Source organism: Rhinoderma darwinii, assembly GCF_050947455.1.
Source record: "Rhinoderma darwinii isolate aRhiDar2 chromosome 2 unlocalized genomic scaffold, aRhiDar2.hap1 SUPER_2_unloc_6, whole genome shotgun sequence".
Lineage (NCBI taxonomy): Eukaryota > Metazoa > Chordata > Amphibia > Anura > Rhinodermatidae > Rhinoderma > Rhinoderma darwinii.
Window position 1 is genome coordinate 566,071 of NW_027461729.1, and position 13,947 is coordinate 580,017.

The 13,947-nt window shown below is 44.3% G+C and overlaps 2 pseudogenes; both read right to left on the reverse strand.

Moving 5' to 3' along the window:
- Window positions 1-5,585: 5,585 nt before the first annotated feature.
- Window positions 5,586-5,809, reverse strand: LOC142681799 (U2 spliceosomal RNA; annotated as a pseudogene).
- A 6,577-nt stretch (window positions 5,810-12,386) lies between these two features.
- On the reverse strand, window positions 12,387-12,557 carry LOC142681788 (U2 spliceosomal RNA; annotated as a pseudogene).
- Window positions 12,558-13,947: the final 1,390 nt, after the last annotated feature.

Here is a 13,947-nt window from a genome sequence, read left to right on the forward strand (position 1 = left end):
CTCCAAAAGAAGGTAAAACACGTTTTTATTATTTTACGTAATAAAACAGTTGGGGGAGGAAACACCATGCTTACGTATAAAAGAAGGGGTAAAATGACCATTTTGATAATTAAAACCTTTCCCTCCATGGTTAGTTTCCTCATATTCCACATACATATTTTTTTGTTTACCTTCTGCGCCACCATGTCCCAACTTATAAAACCATTGTCGCACTCACTGAAGGAGATACCTAAAATAGTAACAGAATCTGACACAGGTACCGGTATATCTCTAAAAACCATGCTTCCTATGTTTAAAATGTTACTTTTTCTGAAATTCACCTTAAAACCGGAAGCACAGCAATAAAACTCTATTTGTCTGAGGGCTCTCTGAAGCGACACGGTGTCCCTGCATAAAACCGCAACATCGTCCATGTACCCCACTGCTTTGGCCTCTATGCCGCCTCCCCCCGGAAGGGGAGCTCCACAAATTAATTTGTCGCGGCGAATCGCACACAGTAAAGGCTCCAACGCGCAAATAAAAAGCAGTGGGGACAAGGGACACCCCTGCTTCACCCCCGAGTTTAAAATTACCTCCTGTGTCTTAAAACCATTTACTAAAATTTTGCTAGTGCAGTTTTTATAAAAGGCTTTAAGTGATAATAAAAATCCTTCAGGAATACCCATCCGCTCTAAAACCTTAAAAAGATAAAAATGAGAAACACGGTCAAACGCCTTTTCAAAGTCTATGGATAAAATTGCAAGTTTACATCTTCTAGACCTCGTGTTCTCAATTACATCCTTAATAAGATTTAGATTATCCCAGATGCTGCGGCCTGGCACCCCACACACCTGGTTAGGGTGTATGATGTGGGGTACTATGGCTTTCAGACGGTTTGCACATATTTTTGCCATAATTTTGTAGTCGCAGTTAAGAAGGGTTATTGGTCTCCAGTTTTCCAAAGCCGCGATGTCACCTTTCTTATATATTAGGGAGACCTCACCCTTCTGCCAGGACTTAGGCAGCATCTTGGAATTAAAAACATCAGAAAAAAGGCTAAAAAGGTCCTCTTTTAAAATGTCATAAAATTTTACATAAAACTCACTGGGTATCCCATCCGGACCAGGAACTTTACCTGCTTTAAAGCTCTTTACTGTTTCTAAAATCTCCTTCTCCGTCAGCTCCTGTAATAAAAATTGCTGCGAGACAGGATCTAAAACAGTAGTAATCTCCTTCAGTGAGTCACGCATAAAATCACGATCCACAGTTTTAACATTAAAAAGGTCAGTGTAAAACTCATGAACTTTACTTAAAAGACCCTGTACATCCGACACCCCATCAATGTTTCTAATGACAGCCTTTTTATTATTGATTTTCTTAAAAAAGTACCTGGAGCAGGTCTCGTTCTCTTCTACATGTTGCATTTTTGAACGGAAAATGATCTCTTTACCTCTCTGCTCCAGGCACTGGGCTATCTCTTTCTTTAAACTGATGATGTCGGATTTTACCTCTATTCCATGTTCTCTCATTTTGTACAGGGTCTGCAGGCGGGTGTTGAGGGTATTAAAAAACTCTTTTTTCTCCTTGGCTTTCGCCACGCTCTTTTTAATAAAAAAGTCTTTGATTTTTGTTTTCATCTTCTCCCACCAAGCCTTGATGGGAGTACGCACATCTCTCACCCGCCTGTTCATTCTGTAAAATTCAATAAAATCTGCTAAAACCTGTGGATCGTCTAAAAGGGAAACGTTAAACTTCCAGGACTTTTTACCAACCGAGTTGTTAAGATCATGCTTTATTAAAAACGATAAAAGCCTATGATCAGAAAAAACATTGGTTAAAACATCACAACTAAAAGGCAGTAAATTTTTAGGACAAAAAATAAAATCAATCCTGGAGCTACAGGTGGCATTGCTCCAGGTGACGCCGGCTTCCTCTGGACTATTTCTGTTACTTTCTTTATAAACATCACTTAAATTAAAATCATTCACGATATCCTTGAGCATTCCAGAGGTCTTATCATAATTTCTGCTCGTACTGTTGGTCAGCCGGCGCTCTCCTCTCATAACACAGTTAAAATCACCTGCGAGGATGAAAGGCTCAGATGTATTGATAAAAAGTGGTAAAATCTCTAACATCCTCGCTCTTTCATTTTTTCCTGGTGATCCGTAAAAATTTAAAAACTGCCATTTTGTGCCATCAATAAAAGCTTTAACCATTAAGATACGTCCTGGTAAAATTTCTTGAATAAAATCAACTAAAACGTTTCCCTTAAAAAGAATGGCGACCCCTGCTGATCTGGACTCGTTAGATCCAGACCAGATGGATGGACCACACTTCCAATCCTCTTTGTATTTTTGGTAAGACATTGTGTGGGGGATACCGCACTCCTGCAGGAAAAAAACAGAGGCTGCCAGGCAAGATAAATAATTGAAAAGAGCAACCCTTCTCACTTTTGTCTTTGCGCCCCTCACGTTGAGGGAGATTCCCTTTATCTCAGACATTGTAACTATAGGGAGAAAAAATTGTCTTGATTTTAAAATTATAAATAATATTGGTAATTAAAATCAGACTGTCTCTCCACCAGCAACACCAGATATCTCACTTGAACTCGTATACCCGCCCCCATCCAAGCTTAGCGTCTGAAGGGATGACGCGGGAGAGGAACTACCTTCAGAGAGGGTATTGCCAACAACCCCGGCCTCGTACACAGGGAGCCCAAACTCATTCAGCCTTACCTGGGTCTCATATGGCGCTCTACTGAGGTCCATGTCTGGTGGGTCCCCCCAGGGCCCCGCCACTCCCCCCTGGGGCTGTGATGGCCTTTCTGGAGGGGGAGGTTGTGCACAAGGCGGGGTGTCAGTATTCTCGGAGGGAGCAGTGCCCGCCCTCCTCACCAGTCGCGGCGAGGAGGGGGTCCTAGGAGGAGCCGCATCTTTCTTCACTGTTATATCCATCTGCTCCTCCCCTGACTCCCTCCTACCGACTCGGCCTTGTCTTCCCTTTTTACGGGGACCCACCGGTACCTCATCATCCTCATCCGAGTCGGACGTTAGAGACCCAGGCTTTGGAGCAGGCCCAGCATCCCCCTGGCTACCAGCCTTCTGGGGCGCCTCCGATTTTTTCCCGGCCTGCTCCATATCGGCCTTCCGCTTTGACTGCCGCTTTTCCTTTGCACTGGGCTCCCTTTTTTCCTCTGGGGTTGCTGGCCTCGAGGTACCTGCTTTGGCTCCCGTACTTCGCACCTTGGAAGCCCAGGTACCTCGCTCCTCTATCTGAGTGCTGGTCTGTTCCTCTCCTTGGGGACGGGCCTGGTCTGCTGGCGGAGCACGTGGGGGCGCTTCGGGTTGCTCTTCTTCTTCTTCTCCTCGGTACCTATGAGGGCAGGAAAAATACAGGTGACCAGTTTTTTGACAAAAATTACATCGCTTTTCTTCTGTGCATTCTCTCATGGTGTGATTTTTACTTCCACAGTTCCTACAGGTGACATCGCAGCTAAAACTGGTGTGCCCATAGGTACCGCAGGTCCTGCAGAAGTTTGGCATCCCTGAAAAGTAGAGGTCGCCATTCACATTCCCTATTTTAAAACGAGCCGGTGGTAATCTCGTATTTTGGGTGGAGGGGTCCTTTATCAGCGTCACAATAAATTTCCACTTGACAGTCCACACTCCGCACTCGTTCATTACTCTCCCCAACAGTTTAACGTTTCTGAAGTAAGCAGCTAAGAACGCCGCCACTTCCTGATCCTTTACGTATGGGGAGTACATTTTAATCACTACGAGTTTGGTAACTTCAAATGCATGTTCGATTACCTTGACGCCCGAAGACGTGAGTTGAGCTTTCTCCCTCTCAGCTTTTTCCATGGCATCACGGAGGATTCCTTCTCCCATAAATGTAACATCAAAAACTCCACGCTTCGGGTAGTCCTGGATCGCCATAATCTCATGCTTGCGGACTGCCAGTAGTTTCTCAAGGATATCGAGTACCAAAAACTTAATCCCACGTGGACCGCCTCCACCCTCTGTCAAGACGAATCTTGCAGAGTTTTTCAGCCGGGCATATACCGGCACCGCATCTGGTTCGCCCGCCATCGCCTAGCCGGGTCGAACCGCGCAGCTTGCGCTGCTCCCTATGGGGTCCGGAGACACACCAAAGGGCTGGGGGGGGGATCGCAACTCGTTGCTCAGGACTAAGCCTCTCTCCCAAATAGCAGCACGGGGGTGAAGTCCAGGCGAACCTGGACGATCCCCCGAGGCCGAGAGAGAGGGTACCTGAGCACCTTCTGACTAAAAACCTCCTGTATAAATACACTTGGTCTTAGCCAAAAGGCCGAGAAGCGATAACCCGAACGGGCCGCGCGTTGACCGAGCCTGCCCAATACTGCTGTTCACCCCTTGCAGCGATTCAGCCTACTCCTAGGCAATTCCATGGGGCCCTGCAGGCTCACACACACTCACAGCTACTAAGCGGGAGGTGAATAAAGGCCGGAGAGGAAGCAAGACAGGATTTGCTTCTTTTGCTTGCACCACAATGCAGTGCTGAAAGAGGAGGAATCGACATAAAAACGCCTTCCTGGCAACGCCCAAATGCCCTCCTGCCGTGCAAACACTGGCAGCAGCAGCAGCAGCAGCAGCAGCAGTAAGTGCATGCCCACTGCCACCCCTTCTCCTTTCACACCTTGTATCAGCTTTAATCCAGTCCAGTGCTGCCTGCTGAGCAGCACTGACCAACACTGCCTGGGCCCAGGCTTTTATCTCTGAGGCCCCATTATGATGTCAGAAAGCTGGCTCTGGCTCCTGAGGTCTCCACTATGACACGTGCAAAGTTCCGTCTGAACTTTATATAAGACGGTGCGGCTCAGTCAGTCACTCAGTGTTGCCTGAGAGGGCAACACTGCAACAGCCGGCCCCCAGGCTGTCTTTTTTTTGCACAGCTAGTTGCCTCCAGGAGGCCACAAGAGGGAGACAAGGGACTGCAAAATGGAAAATAGGCATCCACCAACTTTACAGACAACTTGTTCTCCTTGCTCCTACAACCTCCATCCTTGCACAGTTTGTTATTCTTCCAGGTAACATAGTAACAAATCCAAATTGCTGCTCTCTTTGTAGGCAAGCAAGGGTTTGTTGCAACTGCAATTCTTACTTCTTCTTGAAATGTAGGGACCACAGTACATTCCATCACATCCATCTAGTGTACACAGGTAGGTCCATTGTGACGGGCGGGCGGGCTGGCTGCTTTAATGGCTGTTTGCTGTTCCCCTACTCCACTCCACTATTTGACTATGGTGCTGCATCAATCAGTGGCTGGCTCAGGTGCAGCTCTTTAACCTACCTAGGAGGGAGGGCAGAGAGAAGACAAGGAAGGTGAATGAGCTGTTCCAATGTGAAATGCCGGAAACACAGAAACACAGACGACACAAAACAAGAGGTGGCAATGTATTAATTAATTGCATTTAATAAATTAGCTCATTATCACACATGACTGTACAAATGCATTGTCCAACAGGTGTTGAAATAATGGGATTAAAAGGGGAGATCCCATCCGAAAGACAAAAACAATGGCAAACACAAAAAGCACTTTTGGAATCTGATTTTAGTAAACACATAAGGAAAGGGTGCACCGGTCCTGGAAATACTGCAATACCAGGTCAATGCGTGGAGTGGACAGAGCAAGCTCTATTTCCATCTCCCTGTTCTAAAAATCCATTTAATATATGGTCCCCAGATAGGGGACGTATCAGATATTAAACTGATAAGAACAGATTTTTTTTTTTTCAGTTGGCTACCCCCTCGCGGGGGTGTCAATGATTTATTACTTAAAATTCAAAAAACATTTACAATAAATTACAGCTTTTTACAATGAATTACAGTAATAAAATCAATTTACATAAAAACACATAAAAGGGGACATGGTGGCAAATTCTTATATATTGGAGTTCCATTCTTTTACAAACCATTTATTTGAAAGGGTGGCATTTCTTTTTTTATCTAATAAATAATAAATGTACATCTCGCTAAAACAAAGACCTAAAACATCGTCAACAGATAAAACATCGTGCTTAAAAATCAGGATGTTCCTGGCCTTCCACAGAGCTTCTTTTACGCAGTTCATCGTCTTCCATGCAATAGTCTTTTGGTTCGCGGTTGGGCATCCAAAGAGTCCATATAAAATCATTTCATAACTCAAGTCCTTTAGGTCTGCCATCTTCTTCATTAGAGGGAATATCTTTATCCAAATTTGTTTTGTAAAATCGCAAGTCCAAAAAATATGACGCACGGTCTCCTCAGCCTGGCAGCCTTCCCTCGGACAGATGGCAGACCTCGCGAATCCTCTCCTGAATTGGAATGCCCGGCATGGAAGACATTGATGAACGCAGCTCCAGGCCAGGTCCATCTGTGTATTAAAAAGATAAAACACATTAACCATTTTGAAGATAAAAGCACAGCGTTCATTATTAAAATTTTCAATATTAGTGACGACTTCATTTCCTCTTATGTCTTTTATAAGTTTCTTACTGTTTTTCATGTCATTAAAATTTTTCCCTTTAAAATTAAACAAGGCCACTATTTTCTCTAAAATCACGTAATTTGCTGGTAGATTAAAAGCATAAGGTGAGGTTAAAACAATTTCAAACCACCCCATCCTTCGCATAAAAAACCCAGTATTAAAACGTAGAAAATAAGACCAATGATGTTGTTTAAAAAGAGAATTAAGACAGAAACAAAAGTACTTGATTAAAAGAAACCTATTAAAATCTGGAAAGTCTTTGCCACCCTTTGGTTTGATTTTCATTACCGTCTCACGTTTAAGTTTCTCCATTCTGGAACTCCAAAAGAAGGTAAAACAAGCTTTAGTAATTTTTCTTAATAAAACCGTGGGAGGAGGGAAAACCATGCTTAAGTATAAAAGCAAAGGTAAAATTATCATTTTAATTATTAAAATTTTTCCCTCCATGGTAAGCTTCCTCATGTTCCACATGCAGATTTTTTGGTTTACCTTCTGCGCCACCATGTCCCAACTGATAAAACCATTGTCGTACTCACTGAAGGAGACACCTAAAATTTTAATATTATCAGACACAGGAACCGGTATATCTCTAAGAGCCATGCTTCCTATGTTTAAAATATGACTCTTGCTGAAGTTTACCTTAAAACCGGAAGCACAGCAATAAAACTCGATTTGCCTAAGGGTTCTCTGAAGCGACAGGGCGTCCCTACATAAAACCGCCACATCATCCATGTACCCCACTGCTTTGGCCTCTACGCCGCCTCCCCCGGGCAGGGGGACTCCACGGATACACTTATCACGGCGAATTGCGCATAACAGAGGCTCCAATGCACATATAAAAAGCAGTGGGGACAAGGGACACCCCTGCTTCACCCCAGAGTTTAAAAATATGTCCTGTGTCTTAAAACCATTCACTAAAATTTTGCTGGTGCATTCTCTGTAAAAGGCTTTAATAGATAATAAAAATCCTTCAGGTATACCCATACGTTCTAAAACCTTAAAAAGATAAAAATGAGAGACACGGTCGAACGCCTTCTCAAAGTCTATAGATAAAATGGCTAATTTACCTTTTCTAGACCTCGTGTCCTCAATCACGTCTTTTATCAGGTTAAGATTATCCCAGATGCTGCGGCCTGGCACCCCACACACCTGGTCAGAGTGTATAATGTGGGGTATTATGGCTTTTAATCTATTTGCACATATTTTAGCCATAATTTTATAGTCGCTATTTAGAAGGGTTATTGGTCTCCAATTCTTTAAAACTGCGATGTCACCCGTCTTATACAGCAGGGAGACCTCACCCTTCCGCCAGGACTTAGGCAGCATCTTGGAATTAAAAACATCAGAAAAAAGGTTAAAAAGATCCTCTTTTAAAATGTCATAAAATTTTACATAAAACTCACTGGGTATACCGTCCGGTCCGGGAACTTTCCCTGTTTTAAAACTCTTAACAGTTTCTAAAACCTCCTGCTCCGTCAGCTCCTGTAATAAAAAATTCTGGGAGACAGGGTCTAAAACAGTGGTAATCTCCTTCAGTGAGTCACGCATAAAATTATGATCCACAGTCTTAACATTAAAAAGGTCAGCATAAAACTCATGAACTTTACTTAAAAGACCCTGTACATCTGACACCCCTTCTATATTTTTGATAATTGCCTTTTTGCTATTTATTTTCTTAAAAAAGTACCTGGAGCAGGTCTCGTTCTCCTCCACATGTTGTATTTTTGAACGGAATATAATCTCTTTACCTTTCTGCTCCAGGCACTGGGCTATCTCCTTTTTCAAATTGGTGATGTCATCTTTAACGTCTATGTCATGATCTTGCATTTTGTACAGGGTCTGCAGACGGGTATTGAGAATTTTAAAAAAAGCGTATTTCTCCTTGGCTTTCGCCACGCTTTTCTTAATAAAAAAATCTTTAATTTTCTTTTTCATTTTCTCCCACCATGCACTGATGGGAGTACGTGTGTCTCTTACCCGCCTGCTTCCTTGGTAAAATTCAATAAAATCTGCTAAAACCTGTGGATCGTCTAAAAGGGAAACATTCATCTTCCAGGACTTTTTACATACAATATTATTAAGATCATGCTTTACTTTAAAAGATAAAAGCCTGTGATCTGAAAACACATTGGTTAAAACTTCACAATTAAAAGGCAGTAAATTTTCAGAACAAAAGATAAAATCAATCCTGGAGCTACAGGTGACGTTGCTCCAGGTAACGCCGGCTTCCTCTGGACTGCTCCTGTTACATTCTTTGTATATGTCTTTTAATTTAAAATCAGTCACGATATCCTTGAGCAGTCCAGAGGTCTTGTCATAGTTCCTACTCGTACTGTTGGTAAGCCGGCGTTCTCCTCTCAGGATACAATTAAAATCACCTGCGAGGATAAAAGGCTCAGATGTGTTGATAAAAAGCGGTAAAATCTCCAGCATCCTCGCTCTTTCGTTCTTTTCTGGTGATCCGTAAAAATTTAAAAACTGCCACTTTACACCATCAATAAAAGCTTTAACCATTAAAATACGTCCTGGTAAGATTTCTTGAATAAAATCAATTAAAACGTTTCCCTTAAAAAGAATGGCGACCCCTGCTGATCTGGACTCGTTGGATCCAGACCAGACGGATGGACCATACTTCCAATCCTTTTTGTAATTTTCATATCTCATTGTATGGGGAATGCCGCACTCCTGCAGGAAAAATACAGAGGCTGCCAGGCAAGATAAAAAATTGAAGAGAGCAACCCTTCTCACTTTTGACTTGGCGCCCCTCACGTTGAGGGAGATTCCCATGAGCTCAGACATCGTGGAGAGTAAAAGCAAAATTCTGATTTTAAAATAATAAATAATAGGCGTACTTAAAATCAGATTTCTCCTCCACCAGCAATACCCGAAACCTCACTTGAACTCATGGCCCCGCCCTCATCCGACTCAACTGAAAAGAGGGACGAGGCAGGAGAAGAACTACTGTCGCTGAGAGCTGAGCCAGCAACACTCACCTCGTACACGGGGAGCCCAGACTCGCACAGCCTCACCTGGGTCTCTCTCGGTTGACCGACTGGGTCCACGTCTGGTGGGTCCCCCAAGGGCCCCGCCTCTCCCCCCTGGGCCCGTGAAGGCCGGTCTAGAGGGGGAGGTTGTGCGCATGGCGGGGTGTCCGATAATACGGAGGGAGCAGTGCCCGTCCTCCTCACCAGTCCAGGCGAGGAGGGGGTCCCAGGAGGAGCCACATCTTTCCGCACGGACGTATCCATCTGCTCCTCCCCTGTCTCCCTCCTACTGGCACGCTCTTGCTTCCCCTTTTTACGGGGACCCACCTGTACCCAGTTTTCTCCTTCCGAGTCGGTCTCTAGAGACCCAGGATTAGGAGCAGGCCCGGCACCGCCTGAGCAACCAGCCGTCTGGGATGCCACAGGTTCATCGATGGCCTGCTCCTTTTCTGCCTTCCTCTTGGCCTGCCGTTTTTCCTTGGCGCTGGGCTCATTTTTATCCCCTGAGGTCGCTGGCTGAGAGGCACCTGTTTTGGCTTCGGCTAGCCGTACTCTTGAAGCCCAGGTACCTCTCTGCTCTTTCGCCGCAACAGCTTGTTCTCCTCCTTGAGGACGGGACTGCTCTGCTGGTGGAGCACGTGGGGGCACCTCGGGTTGCTCATCTTCTTCGCCTCGGTACCTATGTGGACAAGCATAATAAAGATGACCAGTTTTTTGACAAAAATTGCATTTTTTCTCTTCTGTACATTCTCTCATTGTGTGTTGTTTACTTCCACAGTTCCTGCAGGTGACATCGCAGTTAAAACTGGTATGTCCATAGGTACCGCAGGCCCTGCAGAAGTTTGGCATTCCTGAGAAATAGAGGTCGCCATTCACATTCCCAAGTTTAAAACGAGCAGGTGGTAGCTTCGTTTCTTGGGTGGAGGGGTCCTTTATTAGCGTAACAATAAATTTCCATTTGACGGTCCACACACCGCACTCGTTCATAACTCTCCCCAGCAGCTTAACGTTCTTAAAGTATGCAGCAAGAAACGCAGCCACTTCCTGATCTTTCACGTATGGGGAATACATTTTAATCACTACGAGTTTGGTTACTTCAAAAGCGTGTTCAATTACCTGGACTCCCAAGGCCATGAGTTCACCTTGTTGCCTCTCAGCTTTTCCCATGGCATCACGGAGGATTCCTTCTCCCATAAAGGTCACATCGTACACTCCACGCCTTGGGTAGTCCTGGATCGCCAAAATCTCGTTCTTGTGGACCGCCAACCGCTTTTCCAAAATATCGTGGACAAGGAACTTGAGACCACGAGGACCGCCTCCACCCTCTGCCAAGATAAATCTTGCAGTATTCTTCAACCGGGCGTATACCGGCACCGCATCAGGTCCGCCTGCCATTTGCGTGGCCAGGTCGGTACCGCACAGCTTGCGCTGCGCCCTTTGGCTTTAAGGAGACACACCAAAGGGCTGGGGGGGGGGGATCGCAACTCGTTGCTCAGGACTAAGCCTCTCTCCCAAATAGCAGCACGGGGGTGAAGTCCAGGCGAACCTGGACGATCCCCCGAGGCCGAGAGAGAGGGTACCTGAGCACCTTCTGACCAAAAACCTCCTGTATAAATACACTTGGTCTTAGCCAAAAGGCCGAGAAGCGATAACCCGAACGGGCCGCGCGTTGACCGAGCCTGCCCAATACTGCTGTTCACCCCTTGCAGCGATTCAGCCTACTCCTAGGCAATTCCATGGGGCCCTGCAGGCTCACACACACTCACAGCTACTAAGCGGGAGGTGAATAAAGGCCGGAGAGGAAGCAAGACAGGATTTGCTTCTTTTGCTTGCACCACAATGCAGTGCTGAAAGAGGAGGAATCGACATAAAAACGCCTTCCTGGCAACACCCAAATGCCCTCCTGCCGTGCAAACACTGGCAGCAGCAGCAGCAGCAGCAGCAGTAAGTGCATGCCCACTGCCACCCCTTCTCCTTTCACACCTTGTATCAGCTTTAATCCAGTCCAGTGCTGCCTGCTGAGCAGCACTGACCAACACTGCCTGGGCCCAGGCTTTTATCTCTGAGGCCCCATTATGATGTCAGAAAGCTGGCTCTGGCTCCTGAGGTCTCCACTATGACACGTGCAAAGTTCCGTCTGAACTTTATATAAGACGGTGCGGCTCAGTCAGTCACTCAGTGTTGCCTGAGAGGGCAACACTGCAACAGCCGGCCCCCAGGCTGTCTTTTTTTTGCACAGCTAGTTGCCTCCAGGAGGCCACAAGAGGGAGACAAGGGACTGCAAAATGGAAAATAGGCATCCACCAACTTTACAGACAACTTGTTCTCCTTGCTCCTACAACCTCCATCCTTGCACAGTTTGTTATTCTTCCAGGTAACATAGTAACAAATCCAAATTGCTGCTCTCTTTGTAGGCAAGCAAGGGTTTGTTGCAACTGCAATTCTTACTTCTTCTTGAAATGTAGGGACCACAGTACATTCCATCACATCCATCTAGTGTACACAGGTAGGTCCATTGTGACGGGCGGGCGGGCGGGCTGGCTGCTTTAATGGCTGTTTGCTGTTCCCCTACTCCACTCCACTATTTGACTATGGTGCTGCATCAATCAGTGGCTGGCTCAGGTGGAGCTCTTTAACCTACCTAGGAGGGAGGGCGGAGAGAAGACAAGGAAGGTGAATGAGCTGTTCCAATGTGAAATGCCGGAAACACAGAAACACAGACGACACAAAACAAGAGGTGGCAATGTATTAATTAATTGCATTTAATAAATTAGCTCATTATCACACATGACTGTACAAATGCATTGTCCAACAGGTGTTGAAATAATGGGATTAAAAGGGGAGATCCCATCCGAAAGACAAAAACAATGGCAAACACAAAAAGCACTTTTGGAATCTGATTTTAGTAAACACATAAGGAAAGGGTGCACCGGTCCTGGAAATACTGCAATACCAGGTCAATGCGTGGAGTGGACAGAGCAAGCTCTATTTCCATCTCCCTGTTCTAAAAATCCATTTAATATATGGTCCCCAGATAGGGGACGTATCAGATATTAAACTGATAAGAACAGATAAGGTTTCAACAAAGATTTTATTGATTCACAAGTTCGTCATACAATAAAATACAATATGTACATTAATATAAAACTGTTTTCCATAATTGTACATTCCAAGCACTATTTGCATCTCTTGTTCCATAGTTTTTCCTGTCCCTTAAAAAATATATGTACATTTCACTAAAAGCAAGTTTAATACATTCGTCCACAGAAATAAAATCACGTTTAAAAAGTAAAATATTTCTGACTTTCCAAATGGCGTTTTTAAGACAATTTATCATACTCCAACAAACCATGTACTGTTTAAAAGTTGGGCAATTAAATAGTCCGTAAATTATATATTCGTATATTAGATCTTTTAATCCACAAGTCCATTTTAAAAGCACGCCGACTTTCCTCCAAACTTCTTGTGCGTAAGGACAGTTCCAAAATAAATGTAGCACAGATTCATCATTCGCACAAGAGTCTCTTGGGCATTTTGCCCTTGCCACCAGGCCTCTCCTGTGCTGAAAGTCTCTTGTTGGGAGGCACTGGTGGACCATCATCCAGGCAAGGTCTATATGTCCATTTGCGAGAAATTTCCCAAAGACGTTCCGCCATACTTGTCTAGACCTCGTCTGGGAATAGTTTGCCACAGGGATAACCTCCTCATTCCCCCTTAGAATTGCAGACAGTTTCCTCTGGTCCTTTAAAACGTCGCTTTCTTGGTCCTTTAAATGAAATGTTCGTATAGTCTTTTCTAAAATCACATAATGCTTTGGGGGGCATAAAAGAACAGGGGAATTCAACGGAGGCATACACCATTTTTTAAAAACCATACCGGCAGCGTACTTTAAAAAACAACTAAAAACGCCATTGGAATTAAAACATTTAAAACAAAAGCAGAAAAATTTGACATAAAAGAAAATATGCAAATTAGGGACATCTTTTCCACCATTCAACTTGCTTTTGTACATATGATCTCTTTTTAATCTTTCCATCTTTGAACCCCATAAAAACATAAATATAATTCTGGTTAGTTTTTTAATCAAAACATCCGATGGAGGGAAAACCATTCCCACATATAACATTAGCGGCAGTAAGATCATTTTTATTATTAATACCTTGCCCTCCATCGTCAATTCTCTAAGGTTCCAGAAAGAGATCTTTTTTTCCATTTTGCATAAAATCTCATCCCAATTGTCAATCCCATCATTTGTTTCTTTGAAAATGATACCAAGAATTTTTATTTTATCTTGTTTTATGCTAATTTCCGGAGTCTGGGAGGCGTCCCAAGCTCCAACGCTCAGACATTCACTTTTTGCAACGTTTAATTTAAAACCTGAAGCCTGGCTAAAAAACTCTGTGCACCTTAAGGTTCTTTTGAGCGAAGCAGGGTCTGTACATGCTACTGTCACATCATCCATATAGCTCAACACTTTTAC